This window comes from Tenrec ecaudatus, chromosome 7 (assembly GCF_050624435.1).
Source record: "Tenrec ecaudatus isolate mTenEca1 chromosome 7, mTenEca1.hap1, whole genome shotgun sequence".
NCBI classification, from domain to species: Eukaryota; Metazoa; Chordata; class Mammalia; order Afrosoricida; family Tenrecidae; genus Tenrec; species Tenrec ecaudatus.
This window is the reverse complement of record NC_134536.1, coordinates 151,156,412-151,171,131: the sequence shown is the minus strand read 5'-3', so window position 1 is coordinate 151,171,131 and position 14,720 is coordinate 151,156,412. Positions and strand designations below refer to the sequence as shown.

Here is a 14,720-nt window from a genome sequence, read left to right as displayed (position 1 = left end):
ATCCTTTTACCAAGTTGACACGAGATTATGTAACACCCACACCCGTTGAACCATATTAAAATGTACAATTCAGTAACATTTAGTACATTTACAGTGTTGTGTAGTTCCAAAATATTTTCATCATCCCAAGGGAACCCCATATCGATTAAGCTGTCACTCCTCGTGGTCTCTCATCCTGTCCATCTCTCACCCCTCAGCTACTGGTAACCACCATTAAGTTTCCCGTCTCTGTGAAATTACCTATTGTGGGTATTCCTTTTAAAAATAATTGTAATGGCTTGTACTTCACATATCATACAATTTAGCCATCCACTCACACTAAGAAGAGTTGTGCAATCACCACTACAATCAATTTCAGAACATTTTATTCTTTTGCTCATTGTCAGCTCCCCATTTCCCCCTGCATTTCCCCTGCCATGCCCCTAGGTAATTCTTTATCCAATTACTGTCTCCATAGATTTACCTATCCTGGATCTCATATACAGAAAGTCACACAAGACACCAAACAGGAAGCAAACAAAAACATCCAGTGACAATGACTGGGCAAAACAAAGAAATACAATGCGAAAGCAGAAAATATGAAAAACTGAAACAACTTTAAATTGGGCTAAAAAGAAGAGCAACTGATAACATATTACATTTTAATGTAACTGCCTCTGCCACAAACCACTTTCCAGTGCTCGCTCTCGGTTAGCCAGGCTGTTCACTTCCCTGGACAATGTTCAGAGGGAATTCACCCTAAATGATGTTAGTCTTCCACTGTCAGCCATACAAACCAATTGTTCGCAGTTTAAGCTCTGATACTATTCCCTCCTTCGGATTTGGGTTTTATTCTTTACAATCTTTGAATCACATGGACTGATATATTTCTTCCATGTGGACTTCGTTGATGCTTCACTTTGATGACTGCTTGTTTGAAGACAAGCCTTTAAGAGCGCAGACACTAGTGGAGGGTGAGTGGGTTGGAAAGGGGGAACTGATTACAAGGATCCACATGTGACCTCTTCCCTGGGAGAGGGACAGCAGAGAAGAGGGGAAGGGAGACTCCGGATAGGGCAAGATATGACAAAACAACGATGTATAAATTACCAAGGGCATATGAGGGAGGGGGGAAGGGGGAGGGAGGAGGGGGAAAAAAAGAGGACCTGATGCAAGGGGCTTAAGTGGAGAGCAAATGCCTTGAGAATGATTGGGGCAGGGAATGTATGGATGTGCTTTATACAATTGATGTATGTATATGTATGGATTGTGGTAAGAGTTGTATGAGTCCCTAATAAAATGTAAAAGAAGAAAAGAGAAAAAAATGATTAGGGCAAAGACTGTACAGATGTGCTTTATACAATTGATGTATGTATATATATGAACTGTGAAAAGAATTGTATGAGCCCCAATAAATTGTTAAAATTTAAAAAAAAAAAAAAAAGAGCGCAGACACTATTCTTTCTGATAGCTGGGAACCATCTGGTTTCTTCACCACACTTTGTTAAGTACCCATATTCAGTGATCTCTTCATGGGCGTGAGTTTCATGTATGGAATGTCATAAGAACTACCGTATATACTCATGTATAAGCCGAGTTTTTCAGAAAAACTGGGGTTCGGCTTATACACGGGTCAGTTATACCCCAGCGAGGTGTAACATCTCGCGGGTGATTGCCGTTCCTCCGCTGTTCATTCAAAGCCCCGCTGACACTGCAGGGCTTTGAATGTTGGTTTCCTCACATCTAACCAATCAAAGCTGTCCTATGATTTGGACAGCTCCAATTCGCAGAAGCACCTGTAGTGATTCATTTATGCTGAACTGGTAAGGATGTGTCCATGGCTGTGCTCTGTCTCTCCCCAGTGGTCTCTGTGTTAATTCACATCCTGCATTTCCCACCCTAGGCTTATAGTCGAGTCAATCAGTTTTTCTGGTTTCCCAGGTAATAATTAGGTACCTCGACTTATACTTGGGTTGGCTTATATTTGGTTATATATGGTAATTGTTCTTAGATTGTGGCTTGAATTAAGTGTGAGCTCCAAATGTATCCACATATCTATGGCTCACACAGATTTCTGGTTCACCTAAGAGACATCATTATAATTTTATGATAAAGAACATTATAAATCATCCCCCTGGAACATAAGGTAATTCTATTGATACTACCATTAAGTTAGTCAATGGCATAGCACTTGAAACACTGTTGAGAAAAGGAAACTGTACAAGTATAGGCCAGCTGCAGACTATGATTCATGAACTGTTCACTTGTATAGAGTAAATTCTTAAGTGACTAAGCACTCTTACAGGAACGATGGGGTTGTTGATAGGGCAAAACTTTCAATAACATTCATTCACAAAGGCAGAACCTTCCCCAGCAGACTAATATGTGTTATAAGAAAGTAAGGAGAGCATTAAAATAGAAAGTATATTGTAGCCTCCGGCTACCATTTATTGGGGACCCTCAGAGCAAGAGACCAAAGTCCAAGGACCACCAATTCCATAGCCTTGCGATAGCAGTTATCTGCCTCTTCTCACACTAGGGTATTTCAACCTTAAGTCCAAAAAAGTATGTTGATTCCTTAAATCTGCTGCAGGTGAGTTTGAAGTCAAGCCCAGTTCTCTCGGTGCTGTTTCCTGATAAGCTCCTAAAGCCTATGAAGGATGTTCTGCACCTTGCAAGGTCAGAGTCTAAAGTCCCAGTACTGTATAGCACACAGCCTAGGTCCTCAAGAGCTGGAGAGAAGCTAGGTCAAAAGTGCCCAAATAAGAACATAGTATCAGGCCTGTTCTCCCTTTGGGTTCTATGTAAGTATTGTTCAACGTTTTTCCATGACAGGAGGTGACTCCACCAGTTTACTCACCAACAGAAGTGTAATTGTCTTCTCCGGGATATACATGCCCCACTCCCCTCACGCTGATTTTCCAGTAATGTTCACTTATTACTCCTTGTAAGAGTGTCTGCTGATTTGAGGTGACCTTAACACAGTGTTCTATGGCAGCAACTGAATGGTCTTCTTCCTCTCCCCTCATCTTGGAAACCTGACCTAGCTGAAGCGCGCTCACCTCTGTCAACGTGGTTTGTAGGATGTGCAGCTACAAGGGGTGATACATAGTTCACAGGCACTGTGCAGGCAGCTCTCCACATCGTGGTCGGGGAGCCTGGATTGGAAGATTACATGGCCTGAGAGCAGAAGCCTGCCTCCTTCCTCGTCTTATCCTTCGAGTCAAGGATTGGTACAGTATTTGCACTGTTCTGATTAACTTCACTCGGCATCACAGTTTCCAGATCCATCGCTGTCATGGGGTGTTTCATTGATTTCTTTCCCTTTTCTTCCTTGTACTTATTTCCCTCAACCGTCCCCCCCCCCCCCGCCCGCCATACCTTCAAGAAACCATTAATTCAGTTACTGTCTCTAAAGATTTACCTATCCTGGATTTCATATACCAGAAAACACACCCAAAACAAACAAAATAACAAAGTAAAACAGACAAAAACATCAATGGAAAAGAAATCAGAAAATATGAAAAAAACGAGGACAAATTTAAAATGAGTCAAAAGGGAGATGGAATGATACAGTGGTAGCGTTTAACCTAGTGTTTTAACTAGCAGCTCTCTAAGGCACTCTGCAGCTAGCACAGCTAGTGACGTGCCTGGTCGACCGTGGGAGAGGGGGTCACCAGAAGTTCAAATCATGGGTGGACCCCGCGTATTCTTTGTTTTTTAATTGGGCTGTGGTTGTGGGTGTAAGGTGATATCTTGTTGGTGCTTTGATTTGCATGGCTAGTGAGTGTTTCCTCTTGTTTTTGTTAGGTATTCAAGTGTCCGCCCTAGGAATTGCCTATTCATGTACTTTTCCCATATTTTGATTGGATTATTGGGGGTTTCTTTTTCTTAATGAGGTGTTCCAGAAGTCTATAGAATTAGTAAGTAGCCCCTTGTCCATTGTGCTAAAGATTTTTCACAATCCATGGACTCATGTTTTACCCTTTTAATGAACTCTTTGATGTACTTAAGTGTTTCCTATTTAATAGATCCCAACATCTATTTTGTCTTCTACTGTGTGCATTTCCTTTATTATATTTGGTAATCCATGAATACCCTGCAATATGGCCCTATAAGTTTGTCCTAGTATTCTTTTTAAAATCATTTTATTGGGGGCTCTTACAACTCTTATCACAATCCATACATTCATCCATTGTGTCGAGCACATTTGTACATATGTTGCCACCATCATTTTATAGCATTTTCTTTCTCCTTGAGTCCTTGATATCAGCTCCTCATTTTCCCTCCCTCTCCCTCCCTCATGATAAATTGTAGACTATTATTTTTATATCTTACATCGTCCTCTGCCTCTCTTCACTCAATTTTCTATTGTTCATCCTCTGGAAGGGGGTTATATATCGATCCTTGTGATTGATTCCCCTTTCTCTCCACACCTTACCCTTATCCTCCTGGTATCTCTATTCTTATTATTGGTCCCAAGGAGTTTATCTGTCCTGGATCCTTGTGTTACAGGCTCTCATCTGTAGCAGTGTACTGCTACACTGGTTCTGGTCTAGTCCGATGTGTAAAGTAGACTTGAGGTCATGATAGTGGAGGGGGGGAACATTAAAGAACTAGAGGAAAGTTATGTGTTCATTGGTGCTGTACTGTATCCTAACTGACTCATCTCTTCCTTGTGACTCTTCTGTAAGGGGATGTCCAATTGTCTACAGATGGGCTTTGGGTCTCCACTCTGCGCTCCCCCCATTCACATTGGTATGATTTTGTTCTTGGTCTTAGACACCTGATACCTGATTCCCATCCACACTTCATGATCACACAGGATGGTGTACTTCTTCCATGGGATATTGTTGCTTCTCTGCTAGATAGTTGCTTGTTTATCTTCAAACCTTTAAGATTCCAGATGGCTATGTCTTTTGATTGGCGGGCCCCCTCAGCTTTCTTATGACATTTGCTTATGTACCCATTTTGTCTTCAGCGATCATGTTGGGAAGGTGAGCATCACAGAATGCTGGATTATTAGAACAAAGTATTCTTGTGTTGAGGGGGTATTTGAATAGAGGCCAAATGTCTATCTGTTACCTTAATACTTATATAAATATAAGTACATAAATCTATTTCCCGATTGTTACATATAAATATATTTATACATGTACATGCCTGTATTTAGACCTCTATAAATGTCATTTGCCTTCCCAGTTCTTTCCTCTATTTTCTTTTGCTTTCCTCTTGTCCCACTATCATGTTGGGCCTTTATTCAGGTTCAGTAATTCTTCACTGTTACATTGGCCTTGATCAAGCCCTACTAAGCTTCCTATGCCTTTCTTTCCATTGACTTTAGTTCACTTGTTATTCCCTTGTCCATGGGTTGGTTAAACCCCCTCTTCCTTTCTCCCACCTGCCCTTCTCCTTTGTCCCCCAAGAACTGTCAGTCCTGTTGTTTTCTTCTCCAAGGTGTGTATCCCACCTATCTTATCTAGATAGACATGCAGAGACATGAATAAGCACAAAAGCCAGGCAAAGCCAAGCAAAACAACAAAGGAAGACAAAACCAACAAAACAACCACTGCTACACATACACACGCACGCACACACACACACACACACACACACATAAACCCCAAACAAAATAACAGTAACAAAAAGAAAGCCAATGACAAAAAAAAAAAAGGGAAAGCTTATAAATAGTTCTAGGTTTGTTTTTTGACCTTTAGGAGTGTTTTCCAGTCAAGTCTGATGGGGTACCATACTCTTTCCCCAAAGGCTATTTTTGGTATTCCTCTGGGACTTCGTAGCTTTGCTCCCTTTGCAGCTCTGTTGCCCTTAGTGTTTCGTCCCAGTGTGATGGGGTCAGATCATGTCCCAATATTCTTATTGATTATCCTGATAATTCTGGCATTTTTATTTAGGTCTCTAATCCATTTTTATGTTTTTTTTTGAAGTTTTCCATTACATTTATTTATTTTAATGCAGTTTTATTGGTACATAATTCACAAAACATGTAATTCAATAGTTTGATCATATTAAAAAAGAATTGTACAAAACAAGAGTTTACAATCATCAATGCAATCAATTTTTGAACAGTTTCTTCGTTCTAGTACTCTCGTTATTAGCTACCCATTTCCCTCTAACCTCCCCGGCTGCCCCCCAAGGAACCATTAATGCGTTCTGTCTGGTAACAAGGCTGTTCACATCCCTCAACTGTGGTCAGAAGGGATTCACCTGAGGCCTAATCCATGTGGGGACCCTGAAAATGGATTTTGGGCTTCCACTGTCATGATAGCCTTCTGTAAATCACATGTTCACAGGAGCATTTCTACCCTGTCTTATAGGATCACCATAAGTTGGAATTGACTAAATAGTAGTTAGGTTAGTTAGTTTATTGTACCAACCTGGCTGATACACACAGGTGGGGTTAATTGAAGGGTGGAGGGGTAAATGGCTCGGTGAGCCTCGCCTTTCTAGTTCTCGGGTCTCTTGCTTTCTGATGGTTGGACCAGGGTGCAGCTGCTTTAGCCAGTTCCCTGCGTCAGCTTGCAAGGCTCACTTCCTGCAAGACATCCATGAGGAGAAGCCACGTGTACCTACCCCGATGCAGCCCTGGGTACTGGAGCAGCTGTGTGGAGACCTCTTCCAGCGCTGAGATGCGTATACATTCACTCACTTGGCTTTCCTCCTGCAATTGGCATCATAGTGTGTTTTTTGTGAGATGGAGGAGGACTTTGTGGATTGGTGTCAGACATATTGGTTAATGTTGGACTTGTGGGCTTGGACAGCACTGGGTTGGGATGTTTTCTTGATGCGCACTTAACCTTCATTAATTTAACCAATGGTATAATATTTAAAGCACTGTTGAGAAAAGGAAATAGGCCAGCTATGAACTATAATACATGCATTATTGACTTGCATAGATTGTACTCTTAAGTGACACTATTTACACAAACAATGGGGATTGGTGATAAAGCAAAACTGCCAATGATATTCATTCACAATGGAAGACCCACGTTCACCAGATTACTACATGTCATCAGAAAGCAAGGAGAGTATTAAAATAGTAAGTATATGGTAGTTACAGCCTGCCATTCATTCTGCACCCTCAAGGCAACAGGCCGGAACCAAAGTCCAATGCCTGCCAGTTCTGCACCCTTGGGCTAGCGGTCATCTGCTTCTTCTCACAGTAGGGCGTCTCAGACTTAAAGTCCAAGGGCCACAGATGAGTGCGACCATACCACTTTGAATGTGATCCTTGTCTAATCCATTGTGAGTTTGTTTTTGTGCATGGGGTGAGGTCCTGCTTCACTCTTCAGCTTTTAATTTTTATGAGCCCCATCCCACTTTGTTTTCTTTTGCTCTTTCTGCTTTTATTATATTAGACAATCCATTATGAAAGCCAGGCCTCTGCTTATTCTTCTAAGAATATTTTTGTTTTAGTTTGTACATTTAGGACTTGAATCCATTTTGAGTTTGTTTTGCATGTGGCCTGAGGCATTGATCTTTCTTTGTTTTCCTGGATATGGAATTTCAGTTTTCCCAGCACCATTTGTTGAAGAGATAAAATTTCCTTTTAATGACTTGGTAATATTCCACTGTGGATCCAAGGGGATTTCAAAAAGTTTGTAGGAAAAAAATTACGTTATCTTTCAATTCCATTTTTCTATGAATGTTTTGAAAAGCACCTTTTGTTTATCCACTCATTTCATAAGGGATGCCTGCACTGTTCCTTCGTTTTGGTTATTGTGAGTGATGCTGCTTTGTATGTGCACAGCTATCTGTTTGCATCTTTGCTTTCCACAGTTTTGAGAAAGTCCCTAAGAGTGCAGTTGGTGAGTCATCGTGGTCACACGTTTAACTTTGTGAGCAGACATCAACTCTTTCCCTTCCACTATCCTTACTGTTTTCACTGGAGTGAGTATATTTGAGGACATTAGAAACAAGGAATCAGGTAACATTATTATAAATAGGCAAACTTCTTACCCCATAAGAGTTTATTTTAAAAGGAAGAAAAAAAATCCTAGTAGTCTTAGAAGGAATTTCTGTATGTAGAAGGCACTGCTGAGGAATGGGGCCATGGAACGCCAGAGATCATGGACGCTTTTGCCTGGTAGCCACTAGGTTGGTTTCAAGTGTGAATGTGGGGTTAGGGAAAGGTAGGGCTATGGGAGAGTTATGGGGCAGGAGCAGAATACATGGGTTCAGTCTTATGTTTACTGTCTTATAAAACATGCCTAATTATTTTATTTTATTATTTTTTGTATTAAGATGTGCTGACCTTTTGAATACATTTGAAAAGATGAACATGCCTTTCCATGCAGAGGAAAAGACCAGACATTGCTCTAGCACAGTGTCAAGGCCAAGGGAACTACGAAGCACACTCGGGTGTTCACTGTGCAAGCCTAATTATTTTAAATTCAAACATTTTCTTGACTGTAATTCCCATCTCACTTGAGAGTCTCAAAAAAAAAAGATTCTTTCAAAGTTTCAGCATCTTATTGAATTACTACCTAAGCTCCTTTTTGAACTTTTCATATCTCTAAAATTTCCTTCATGGGACAGTTATAACTTGGTGCCTTACATTCTTCAAGTCATCTGCCACCCTGGAAACCGTGTCCAATTCTTCTGTCCACTGCAGCCCTCAGACTGGAGTCCTCAGCCCACCCTCTTGTGGGACGCTAGCTCTTGGAGGACATACAGCACTTTCCTTACAGCAGCTGAAAGGTATAGTTTGATATATGAGAGCACTGACTCAGTGCTTCCGGTTTTGCCGTCTCATTGCAACTGTAAAACACAGCGTGCCTGTTAGAAGGTTTCAGCCAGCCTTCATAATGGCCCTTATGAAAGTTTCATGCTAGCATTTGTTCAGAGGTGAATTGGCATAGAACAAAGCCATGTGCTTTTCCGGTGCTTAAGTAACTGTGGTCAAGAAAGCTGATGGTCCCTGGCTATCAAAAGATATACTGTCCATCTAGCTCAGAAGCAACAAAGCCCACATGGAAGAAGCACACCAGCCTGTGTGATCACAGGTGTTGAAGGGATCAGGTATCAGGCATCAAAGAACAAACATTCATATCCTTGTGAATAAGGGGGAGTGCGGAGTGGGGACCCAAAGCCCATCTGTAGGCAACTGGACATCCCCTTACAGAAGCATCGCGGGGAGGAGACAAGCCAGTCAGGGTGCAGTGTAGCAACGATGACACATACAACTTTCCTCTAGTTCATTAATGCTTCCTCCCCACCCACTATCATGATCCCAGTTCTACCTTACAAATCTGGCTAGACCAGAGGATGTACACTGGTACCGATAGGAACTGGAAACACAGGGAATCCAGGGCGGATGGTTCCTTCAGGACTAGTGGTGCTACTTGGAGTGGCGATACTGGGAGGGAGGAGGGGAGAGTGGGTTGGAAAGGGAGAATGGATTACAAGAATCTACATATAACCTCCTCCATCAGGGACAGACAACAGAAAAGTGGGTAAAAGTAGACATCGGAGAGTGTAAGATATTACACAATAATAATTTATAAATTATCAAGGGGTTATCAAGGGAGCGGGGAGGGAGGGGGAAAATGAGCTGATGCCAGGAGCTTAGATGGAGAGCAAATGTTTGGAGAATGATGAGGGTAACGAATGTACAAATGTGCTTTATACAATTGCTGTATGTGTGGATTGTGATAAGAGTTGTATGAGCCCCAATAAAATGATTTTTAAAAATAAAACCCCAAAAAAGCCATGTGCTTTTCTGCTAGTGCTGTTGGAGGCTCACCACTCACTGTTAATGTGACTTCCTAAGAGAGAGCAGCTTGGTGGTGGTAGATGTCAGGCAGGGTCTGGGAGGAGCTGGAAGAAAGACTGTATGCAGGTTCGGAAAGCATAGCCATGAACCATCCTGCGGTCAGACTTCTCTATTTCAGTCTCCTCAGAAGAACGGATAAGTAAATTTACTATTTCAGTAAGTTTTTTTTAAAAAAAAACATTTTATTGGGGGCTATTACAGCTCTTATAACAACCTATACATCAATTGTATTAAGCACATCAGTACATATGTTGCCATCATCATTTTCTAAATATTTTCTTTCTACTTGAGCCCTTGGTTTCAGCTCCTCTTTTTTCCCCTCCCTCCCATACCCTCCCCTCCTTGTGGCCCCTTGATAAATTATAGATCCTTATTATTTTCATATTGTACACCGTCTGCTGTCCCCTTTCACCCACATTTAAATTAAACCAAACCAAACTCGCTGCCATTGAGTCGATCCCGACTCATAGCACCCCTAAAGGACAGGGTAGAACTGGCCTTATGTGTTCCCCAAACTACAACTCTTTAAAGGCGTAGAAAGCCTTGCTTTCTTCTCAGGAGCAGCTGGTGGTTTCGATCTGCTGACTTTGCTGTTAGCAGCCCAATGCATAACCCACTATGCCACCAGAGTTACAGGCATTTAGTAAGGTTCTGTTTGTTCCACTACATGCACAGTAATGGTTTCATTCACTGAGTGCTAGCATCCTTTATGTCTCTGTAATGTCCACTGTGCATTTCTCCTCAACACCCTTTCAACCTTGCTGCTCTATAGCAGCCTCATAGATTGGGAGGTTAGCCTTAACCTCAGGGGCGACTTCCTAGTTAATCTAAGCTAATTACGCTCACTCCATTCCTTCTAGGCCGAAGCCCATCTGTCCACAGTACTTCCTGTGTGACAGGAGTTGATTTAGGTGGCTGGGATAAGTGCTTTTGTGAAGAGTTGGCGTGTGTGTGTGTGTGTGTGTGTGTGTGTGTGTGTCAGAGGGCTTCTGGGAGTTTCCTCTCTCCAGAGAGAGAACGTAGGGGGATGGAATGCTATGTGGATGAAAGGCCTGAAGCCCATGTGTCAGAGAGCAGACTGAGAAAAGCAGAGCACTGGCTAGCATAACCCACCTGCTGGCTGCTGCTTTCTTTTTTTTTTTTTAATAATTGATTTTATTTTTGCTTTACTGTTGCATTGATAATATACACAGCAGAATGTACAACAATTCGACAGTTTTTATATGTGTAGTTCAATGACACCAATTCCGTTTTGTGTAACCATTTTCACTGTCTTTTTCTGAGTTTGTCATCCCCCGTTAAATAAACTTCCTGCCCCTATTTTCTAATTAATCTTTTAAATCGCTATTTTAAACTTGATTCCATGTGATGTTAAAAGAGTACAGTGCTCTGTTCCGACCTGCTTATTGAAACAATGAATTTGATCCCAAACCACTCTGCCTCCATTGAGTCCACTTGAAATACGATTTCTGTGATCTGCTAGTGATATACAAATTGAATCCTAACTGATATGCAACTTATCCATACAACATTCCCCTGAGGTATTATTTAGTCTCCATATAAGAGGGCGTAGCCAAGAAAAACCGGAATTACGCTGGATGGAGCAGAGCTTTTGTAGTAACATTTTTCCCGCTAAGTGAGCTTCGTGCAACTCACTCTGAGTTAGTGCACCCAGCACCCAGTGACGACACCTGGGAAGGTACTCTGTGGTCACAGTGAATTTTTTTGTAAAAACAATTTTGCTTGAACCTTGTTTTTTGTGATGACTGATTTAAGAGAACAGCATGCAGCTGTGAAATTTGTTTCCTGCTCAGAAAAGATGCCGCCTAAACGGTTTTGATTTGGAGCACAGCTTACAAGGACCACACTATGGGAAAAACTCACGTGTACGAGTGGTTTTCTCATTTCAAAAAAGGTGAAATGTCAATTGATGATAGACTTCAATCTAGACTTCTGTCAACTTGCCAAATGGATGAAAACGTCCTCTCATACTGCATTTGAAGCAAGCTTTCTCTTTAGAGGTTCTGTAAAGATTGCATAACGGTGTGCAACAAAAAAGGTCTGATTTGTGGCAGACGGGGGACAGGTTTAGCTGCGAAGACAGTGCATCGCTCCATGCGTCAGTTTTTGTCAAAAAAAAAAAGCATGCCCCATGTACTTTACTCACCTGACCTTGCTCCCTGTGACTTCTTTTTGTTTACTCAAATGAAGAGGGGCAAAAAAGGACAGTGATTTGATGACACAGAAGAGGTGAGGGAAATAACAAAGGGGGTGCTGTCAGCCATCCACACAGATGAGTATGAAAAATGTTTCCAAGAATGGAACCGCAGATTTGACAAATGGATTAAGTGTAACGGATAGTCCCTTAAAGGTGATAAGATTGTTTTGTAAAAACATTTAAGTACATAACTTTTTTTGGGGGGGATCTGGGTTATTTTGGGAGGTACCACCCCCCATACAGACAGAGGCTGGTTGTGGAGCTTGAGGAAGAAATCATTCTGCCAAATCCACAACCGTAAATAACAGAACTTGAGTGTGCAAACTCAGCTAGCTCTCTCTGATTCCAAGCCTCATCTCTACAGCTCAGGGGTTCCATCGGTTCCAATATCTGGACCAACTTTCCAGAGCGTCTTCAGAAAAGACCAGTTGTTAGAAAAGAACATTATGCTTAGAAAAGCAGAGGTCCATTGACGATGAGGGAAACCATCAGGGATGGACCGATGCAGTAGCCACAGCAATGGACAATCATGACGATGGGGCAGGACTGGGAAACATTTCCTTTCATTATATATAAGGATGCCACGAGGGGGAGCCAGCTCGATGGCACCTAACAACAACATAGCACACACACAGACACGCACAGAAAACTTAACTGCAAGGTCTAATGGCCAACCGTAACGAAAACATCCCCATCAAGATCTCTTCATCGATTAAGTGTTGGTGGCAAAGTTAATCTTCCGAACATCTTGGTCATTCTGCTCAACTGGGCCACTTCATTAACTTTATCTGCAGCACTTGGCACTCCATGGGGGAAAGTAATAATATTGACATCATAAGCTATACCATTTAAACGATAATTAACATCAACAACCTAAGCACACAAAATGAGCTCCTAAAACAGAAATATTATAAAATAAAACCGACTTTCTGAATTAGGACTACAGCAACAAGGAAGTTATTATTAGCTCTGTTTGACTGTCTAGTCCTTGTGATGCCAAATTCCCTGGGGAGAAAGCTTCTGTGGAAATCAAAATGTATAGAGTGAATTTTTAGGGTTCTCAGGCAGAGGGGGCAAGCCCACCACTGCCACCCATGGCTCCCCATCCCCTGCTCCTTGCCAGCCTTTCGTTTAAGTAGCAGTAGCCCTCAGTATAGTCGTCGGTAGAAGATAGGCTTCATCGTAGGTGCCTGCCGTTTAATGATCTTTTTATCTTTCAATGAATATCCTACACAGAAAAAGACCACTTTAGGTTTTTTATTTATTATGTATCTTGTCTAATTGGGTTTTTTATTAGATCTTTTCAGCGGAATTTTAAAAGACCTATTTAAAGAAAGCACAAAATGTCCCTTCACTGTAAATAGCAGACTGAATACATCATTGGGCTTTTATAACCCCCTTTTATACCAAAATGAGCCAGAGGTGATAGGGAGCCAGAGGGGTGCTGGGGAAGCACACCACTCAATGTACCCCCCAAGTCTGTGATGTGGAAACAGGCACTGCCTGTAATTATGGGATAGAACCATCCAGAACCATCCTCATCAATTCATATTTTAACCTTTCTGCAGAGTATTCCTTTAAAACTGTATTTTTCCAGCCGTGGTGACGCTGTTCATTATTTTAATTGCTAAAGTTCCCCATTTGGTACCTTACATCCCCCCGCCAGCCAGCAGATAATTACCTTTTTAACCTGCTGAGATGAGCAAAAAGCCAGGCCAGCTTACCTGGAGGAGAAGAAAGGAACCTACCTGTGAACAGGGGCACTGGCATGGTCCCCAGATGACACCTAGAAGGAGATTTCAACAATAGCCTGCCCCTGGGAGTTGGTGTGTGGTTCCCCCGGGGGTGGGGGGTGGGAGCAAGCTTGTCTGCTTGCAGTGCATTCTTCAGCCCTGGGTCCCAGACATCCTGGACTGAAGGCCCTGGAGAACAGCTTCTCTTCAAGTGATGCTCCCAGCATGAGATAAAAACTTCTGCCTCTGGCACTTTTACTGTGTATAAAGCGAAACGTCTGTAAAGAGATTGATCTTTCATGTCTCCCCACTCTACCACTGGTGCCACCATGCAGTCTGCTAGTCCGTCTCTTCCCCTGCAATGGGGCATGAGGTCGTTTTTTTCTGAGAGCATGCATGGAACACTCAGGACCACCTTCAAATGCCAACTCCACAGACCATCATCATACACCTAACCCATCTGGGGAAAAACAGCCGGGAGGCCACTAGGCCAGGGGTGTAAGATAGGTGGTAAAATTTTTCTCGGGCTTGACACTACTTCCTTGCCCTCACCAGCTGTGATAGTTAAAATTGTGTGCCAACCTGATTCTCATTGACTTGGCAATTAAGATGTAGTAATCCCCCATAAATTGTAATATAATGTAACAACTTGCATGATGAAATCTACTAAGAGCAGCCAATCAATTGAAAGGGAGTTTCCTTGGGCGTGTGCCGGATTCCAATATATGTGGATGTTCTGGCAAAGGGTGCTTGCTTTTTGCTGGTCCTGGATCCTGCATCTGGCTCATCATCCGACCTCAAGTTCTTTGGACTTGAGTACCTCTGCTGTATTGCCTGTCAATCCTGGAAGCTGTCAGAAGCATGCTATCTTACCTACCAACCTTGGATTCATTCGCTTCTGTAGTCAGAAGGATGCCATCTGACCTGCCTGTCTTGAGTACATCAGTCGTTGCAGCTCTGTGAGTCAAGAGATGCCTGATGGCCGATCCATGGTCTT

General features: G+C 42.2%; 1 protein-coding gene and 1 non-coding gene across 4 annotated transcripts in view; one reads left to right on the top strand and one right to left on the bottom strand.

The window, feature by feature from the left end:
- The window catches only part of FARS2 (phenylalanyl-tRNA synthetase 2, mitochondrial), a 605,344-nt gene that overhangs the window by 552,584 nt on the left and 38,040 nt on the right, over positions 1–14,720 (top strand). The window lies entirely within an intron of this gene.
- LOC142454078 (small nucleolar RNA SNORA22) lies at positions 8,240–8,373 on the bottom strand. The gene has a single exon (XR_012785607.1). It is a non-coding gene; the product is annotated as a small nucleolar RNA SNORA22 (small nucleolar RNA).